Genomic DNA, 7,615 nt, shown 5'->3' with positions numbered 1-7,615 from the left:
CAACTCCCTTCCTACTGTGACACCTGAGTTTTATGTTTTTGATGCCAGGTTTATTTGGTATCCTCCTAACTTTAGTGGAAAATCTATTCCTTTAGGACATAGAAAATATTTTGCTATATCATGAGTTCTCAGAAACAAAAGGGAGTTTTTGATTGTCAATTTGTTTAAATGTTAGATTCAAAACCTTTTCTACATACTGAAGCTGTTTGAACTTTCTAGTGAGATGACAAAGGCATATTTCATGCACTATGAAAAATATAGTGAGATGGTATTCACACAGAAAAAGAGGACAATTCTCTAGTAAAGAAATTCAAAGACAAAGAATATTGTGATCTTACTGATATATAATTTAAAGCTGCTTTTATGAAGAAAATTCAGTGAGCTACAACAAAACGTAGAAGGCAGTTCAGTGAACTCAGTCATAAAATTAATGAATAGAAGTAGTTTACCAAAGAGATGGAAACTACAAAAAAAAGAACCAAACAATTTCTGGAGTTGAGGGACTCAGTAAATGATATGAAATTGCCTCTGGAATCATTGGAAATATAGAATCAGTCACTCTTCACAACCCCAGGGCAGCTATTCCTGCCCAGAGGTCCTGTTCTCATGATTTAAAAAAAATCACCAAAGACATCTTGAGAATTATTTCTTGGCCATTGTCTCTGGACTCCTCTACCATTCTGAAACCCCATCATTTGGAACCCAGTGTGGGACTTTGAGCCTTTTCATCTGGACTCTGAGCCTTGGATCAAGCTTGGGCTACCTCAAGAAATAAGCCAAAGTACACTGGTAGAGAGTCCCAAATTCCACTATGAGTAGGGAAATAAAATAACCAAAGTCTAAATAAGAGAGACCAAGAGACACCATTCAAAGAACACTTCTTGAACAGACACGGCCTGGACAGCCAATGAGCCCCCTTTAATATAGTAGTACTTGCAGGTGCAGAGTGCATAACAAGCTTTTGAAGCTTATAATAGATAGAAAGCTAGCCAAAATTACAAAACGGAAGAACTCTCCTCTAAAGAAATTCCAGGAAGAAATGACAGCTAAAGAACTGCTCAAAACAGATATAAACGACATAACTGAACAAGAATTCAGAACAATAGTCATAAAATTAATCCCTGGGCTTGAAAAAGACATGGAAGACATCAGAGAAACGATTGCTACAAAGACCATGGAGCTTAAAAATAGTTGTGATGAATTAAAAAATGCTATAATTGAGGTACATAATAAAATGGAGGCATCCAATGCACGGATTGAAGAGGCAGAGAAAAGAATAGGTGAATTAGAAGACACAATTATAGAAAAAGAGGAAGCCGAGAAAAAGACAGATAAACTGATCCAAGAACACGAAAGGAGAGTTCGAGAGCTCAGTGATACAATCAAACAGAACAATATCCATATCATAGGAATTCCAGAAGAGGAAGAGAGAGGGAAAGGCGCTGAAGGAGTCCTTGAACAAATTGTAGCTGAGAACTTCCCCAATCTGAGGAAGGAAACAGACACTGAAATCCAAGAGGCACAGAGAACTCCCCCTAGATGTAACTTAAATCGATCTTCTGCAAGACATATGATAGTGAAACTGGCAAAATATAAGGACAAAGAGAGAATTCTGAAATCAGCTAGGAATAAAAGGGCCCTAACATACAAAGGGAGACCTATCTGAGTAGTTGCAGACCTATCTACTGAAACTTGGCAGGTCAGAAAGGAATGCAGGAAATCTTCAATGTGATGAACAGAAAAAAATATGCAGCCAAGAATCCTCTATCCAGTAAGCCTGTCATTCAGAATAGAAGGAGAGATAAAGGTCTTCCTAAGTAAACAAAAATTGAAAGAATTCATCACCACTAAACCAGCCCTACAGGAAATCCTAAGGGGGATTCTATGAGGGAAATGTTTCAAGGAACACAAGGTACCAAAGAAACCACCAGAAGCATGAAGCCTACAAAGACACAGTGACTCTAAACCAATATTTTTCAATAATAACGCTGAATGTAAATGGACTAAATGCTCCAATCAAAATATAAAGGGTAGAAAAAATGGATAGAAAAACAAAATCCATCTATTTGCTGTCTACAAGAGACTCATTTTAGACCCAGGGATTGAAAGTAAGGGGATGGAGAATTATCTATCATGCTACTGGACGTCAAAGAAAGCTGAGTAGCCATACTTATATCAGACACTCTGGACTTTAAAGTAGGGGCAATAACAAGGGATGAAGGGCATTCTATAATAATTACAGGGTCTATCCATTGGAAGAACTAACAATTATAAATGTCTATGCACCAAATATGGAAGCACCCAAGTACATAAAGCAATTAATTACAAACAGAAACAATCTTATGGAGAAGAATGTGCTAATAGCAGGGGACTTTAATACTCCACTTACAGCAATGGATAGATCAACTAGACATAAAATCAATAAAATAACAATGAACTTGAATGACACATTGGACCAGATAGATCTGACAGATATATTTAGAACTCTACATCCTGAAGCTATGGAATCACTTTCTTCTCAAGTGCGCATGGCACATACTCCAAGATAGATCACATATTGGGTCATAAAGCAGCTCTCAATAAATATAAAAGAATTGAGATCATACCATGCACACTTTCAGATCACAATGCTGTGAAACTTGAAGTCAATCACAAGAACAAGTCTGGAAAATCTCCAAAAACAATGAGGTTAAAGAACACTCTACTAAAGAATGAAGGGACAAATCAGGTAATTAGAGAAGAAATTAAAAAATATATGGAAACAAATGAAAATGAAAATACAAGAATCCAAACTCTATGGGATGTGGCAAAGGCAGTCCTAAGAGGAAAGTACATTGCGCTCCAGGCCTATTTCAAGAAATTTGAAGTAGCACAAATACAAAATATAACAGGAACTATAAGGAGAGCAACAAGAGCACTCCAAATACAGTAGAATAAGAGAAATAATAAATATCAGGGCAGAAAGAAACAGTATAGAATCCCAAAAAACAGTTGAACTGATCAATGAAACCAAGAGTTGGTTTTTTGAAATAATAAACAAAATTGATAATCCTCTAGCCAGGCTTCTCAAAAAGAAAAGGGAGAGCACCCAAATAGACAAAATCAAAAATGAAAATGGAATTATTACAACCAATCCCTCAAAAATATAAATAATTATGAGGGAATACTATGAAAAATTATATGCCAACAAACTGGACAACTTAGAAGAAATGTACAAATTCCTAAACACACACACACTACCAAAATTCACATGGGAAGAGATAGAAAATCTGAACAGACCCATAACTCGTGAGGAAATCGAATCAGCTATCAAAAATCTCCCAATTAATAAGAGCCCTGGGCCAGATAGCTTCCCTGGTGAATTCTACCAGACATTTAAAACAGAGTTAATACTCATTCTTCTCAAGCTATTCCAAAAAATAAAAATCGAAGGAAAACTCCCGGACTCCTTCTACGAAGCCAGCACCACTTAGATTCCCAAGCCATACAGAGACCAAGCAAAGAAAGAGAACTATAGGCCAATATCCTTGATGAATACGGATGCAAAAATCCTCAACAAGATACTTGCAAATCAAATTCAACAGCACATAAATTATCCACCATGATCAAGTGGGATTCATTCCTGGGTTACAGGGCTGGTTCAATATTTACAAATTAATCAATGTGATACATTACATTAACAAAAAAAAAAAGATAAATCCATATGATCCTGTCAACAGATGCAGAAAAAGAATTTGACAAAATACAGCATCCCTTCTTAATACAGACCCTCAAGAAAGTTGGGATAGAAGGAACTTACTTTAACATCATAAAAGCCATTTATGAGAAGCCTTCATCTAACATCATCTTCAATGGTAAAAACTGAGAGCTTTCCCCCTGAGATCAGGAACATGATAGGGATGTCCTCTCTCACCACTCTTGTTTAACATAGTGCTGGAAGTCCTAGCATCAGCAATCAGACAACAAAAGGAAACAAAAGGCATCAGAATTGGCAGAGAAGTCAAACTTTCACTTTTTGCAGACGGCATGATACTCTACATAGAAAATCTGACAGACTCCACCAGAAGCCTACTAGAACTGATCCATAAATTCAGCAAAGTTGCAGGGTACAAAATCAATGTACAGAAATCGGTTGCATTTTTATACACCAATAATGAAGCAACAGAAAGAGAAATCAAGAAACTGATCCCATTCACAATTGCACAAAGAACTATAAAATACCTAGGAATAAATATAACCAAAGATATAAGAGATCTGTATGATGAAAACTATAGATAACTTATGAAGGAAATTGAAGAAGATACAATGAAATGGAAAAACATTCCATGCTCATGGATCAGAAGAATAAATATTGTTTAAATGTCATTACTTCCCAAAGCAATCTACACATTCAATGCAATCCCAATCAAAATTACACCAACATTCTTCTCAAAGCTAGAACAAACTATCCTAAAATTTGTATGGAATCACAAAAGACCTCGAATAGCCAAAGTAATATTGAAGAGGACACATAGACCAATGATATAGAATAGAGAACTCAGAATTGGACCCACAAATGTATGGCCAACTAATCTTTGACAAAGCGCAAAAGTATCCCATGAAAAAATACAGTCTCCTTAGCAAATGGTGTTGGGAGAACTGGACAGCAACATGAAAAAGAATGAATCTGTACCACTTTCTTATCCCATACACAAAAATAAACTCAAAATGGGTGAAAAACCTAATGTAAGACAGGAAACTATCAAAACCCTAGAGGAGAAAGCAAGCAACAACCTCTTTGACCTCAGCGCAGCAAACTCTTGCTCAACACATCTCCACAAGCACGGGAATCAAGAGCAAAAATGAACTATTGAGATCTCATCAAGATAAAAAACTTCTGCACTGCAAAGAAAACAATCAAGAAAACTAAAAGGCAATCAATGGAATGAAAAAAGATATTTTCAGATCACATATCAGATAAAGGGTTAGTATCCAAAATCTATAAAGAATTTACAAACTCTACATCTGAAAAACAAATAATCCAGTGAATAAATGGGCAGAAGATATGAATAGACACTCCTCCAAAGAAGACATCTATTGGCCAACAGATACATGAAATCATGCTCACCATCACTCATCATCAAGGAAATGCAAATCAAAGCCACACTGAGATGTCACCTCACACTGGTCAAAGTGGCTAAAATGCACAAATCAGGAGCCTACAGATGCTAGTGAGGATGTGGAGAAATAGGAACCCTCTTTCACTGTTTGTGGGAATGCAAACTGGTGCAGTGGCTCTAGAAAATAGTGTGGAGGTTCCTCAAAAAAATAATAATAGAACTCCCCTATGACACAGCAATAGCACTGCTAGGAATTTACCCGAGGGATACAGGAGTGCTGATGCAGAGGGGCACATGCAGCCCAGTGTTCATAGCAGCACTTTTAATAGCCAAATCCTGGAAAGAGTTTAAATGTCCACCAACTGATGAATGGGTCAAGACGGTGTGGTTTATCTATACCATGGAAGGCTACATGGCAATGAGAAAGAATGAAATCTGGCCATGTGTAGCAACATGGATGGAACTTGAGGGTGTTATGCTGAGTGAAATAAGTCAGGCAGAGAAGGACAGATACCATACCTTTGCATGTATAGGTGGGTTAGGAGGAACTTAACAGAGGACCATGGGGGTGGAGAAGGGGAAAAATAGTTGGGGAAAGGGAGGGAGGCAAACCATGAGAGACTCTTGAATGCTGAGAACAAACTGAGGGCTGGAGGTTGCTTGGGATTCTCTAGCTCTCTCTCTGCCCACTCTCCTGCTCATATTCTCCCTCTCAAAATGAATAAATAAACTTTAAAAAGAAAAAAAGAAAGACTAAGCAAATCATGAGAAAACCCACCAAGGTATTAAGGTATATAGAAAGAGGATGAAAAAGAACCGATATAGACAGAAAATAACCAGAAAGCAAAAGTTAAAAGAATACTACTAATTCTTATATATTAATAATCACCATATATGTAAATGGATGAACTTACCAATCATACAGCACACAGTGGCTGCATGGATGAAAAACAAACCCAACTATATGCTACCTACAGGAGTTTTATATGAGCTCTAAAGACATGCATAAGTTCAAAATGACGGGAAGGAAGATGTTTTTCCAGGCAAATAAAAACCAAAAGAAAGTAGGTATGGAACTATGGGAACTGAACAACACCCTTCTGAGTAATGAATAAATCAAAAACAAATCAAAAGGCAAATAAAACATTACCTCAAAACAAATGAAGCAGAAATAAAACATATGAAATCTCTTTTTAAGCAACATATCAAATCTTATGAGATGCAGAAAAAACTGTTCTGAATGTAAATTTAATAACAACTGTCACATATCAAAAACATTAGAAAGACATCAAATAGACTAATTTTACAGCTTGAGGAACTAGAGAAGTTAAGCCCAAAGTTAGAAGAAGGAAGAAAATAATAAAGACCAGAGACCAGAGCAGAAATAAATAAATAAATAAATAAAATGTGTACCAGGAAAACAATAAAAAGAAAAAAACAACACTAAGCTCTGGTTCTTGAAAGATCAACCAAATTTCAAAACTTTAGCTAGACTAGCTGAGAACAAAAGAGAGATGCTTCAAATAAAATTAGTAATGAAGTTGACACTATAATACATGGGAGAGTAAGAGACTGCTGTGAAGAATTATATGCCAGTAAATTACATAGCCTTGAAGAAATGGATGCATTTCTAGACAACACCGCCTATCCAGACTGAATCAAGAAAAAATAAAAAATGTGAACAGACAAATGAAAAGTAAAGACATTGAATCGGTAATCAACCTTAAAAAAAAAAATAAAGAAAACAAAAAAACCCCAGGATTAGATGCCAATACAGGTAAATTCTACCAAACATATAAAGAAACAGCGATCTGCCATAAACTCTTGCATAATATCAAAGAAGAGGACATGCTTCCAGTCTCATTTTGGGGAGCTAGTGTTACCCTCACCCCAAAACAAGATAAGGACACCTCAAGAAGAGAAAATTATAGGCCAATGTCCTTAATGGAAAAATTCTCAACCAAAAAGCAAACCAAATTCAAGAACACATTAACATCGGGGCGCCTGGGTAGCTCAGTCGGTTGAGCGTCCGACTTCGCCTCAGGTCATGATCTCACGTTGCGGGTTCAGTCGCGCATCAGGCTCTGTGCTGACAGCCAGCTCAGAGCCTGGAGCCTGTTTCAGATTCTGTGTCTCCCTCTCTCTCTGACCCTCTCCTGCTCACACTGTCTCTCTCTCTCAAAAATAAATAAAACATTAAAAAAAAAAGAACACATTAACATATTATACACCTGGACCAGGTGGGATTTGTCTCTGGGATGCAAGTTTTCTTCAACCCACACAACTCAATAAGTAATATATCAATAAAATAAAAGATAATACCATGATCATTTCACTAGATAGAAAATGCAACTGATAACACACAGCATCCTTTCATGATAAAAACTCTTAAGAGATTAAGTAGAAAAGGATTGTATCTCAAATAATAAAGACTATATATGATGGCCCCGGCCAATATCATATTCAATAGTGAAAGGTTGAAAGCTTTTCCTCTAAGATCTGGGGCATGACATGGA

This window comes from Crocuta crocuta, unplaced genomic scaffold (genome assembly GCF_008692635.1).
Source record: "Crocuta crocuta isolate KB4526 unplaced genomic scaffold, BGI_CrCroc_1.0 scaffold562, whole genome shotgun sequence".
NCBI lineage: Eukaryota > Metazoa > Chordata > Mammalia > Carnivora > Hyaenidae > Crocuta > Crocuta crocuta.
The sequence above is the reverse complement of the archived record's forward strand: the minus strand, read 5'-3'. Positions refer to the sequence as shown.